Below are 205 nucleotides of genomic sequence, written 5' to 3'. Positions count from 1 at the left end.
AAGACTCTTGGGTGTCCCTTGGACTGCAAGGAGATCCAACCAGTCCATTCTAAAGGAAATCACTCCTGGGTGTTCTTTGGAAGGAATAATGCTAAAACTGAAACTCCATTACTTTGGCCACCTGATGCGAAGAGTAGACTCATTGGAAAAGACCCTGATGCTGGGAGGGATTGGGGGCAGGAGGAGAAGGGGACGACAGAGAATG

Source organism: Bison bison, unplaced genomic scaffold, assembly GCF_000754665.1.
Source record: "Bison bison bison isolate TAMUID 2011002044 unplaced genomic scaffold, Bison_UMD1.0 scf7180017857740, whole genome shotgun sequence".
In the NCBI taxonomy this organism is placed as follows: Eukaryota; Metazoa; Chordata; class Mammalia; order Artiodactyla; family Bovidae; genus Bison; species Bison bison.
This window is presented reverse-complemented; position numbering follows the sequence as displayed.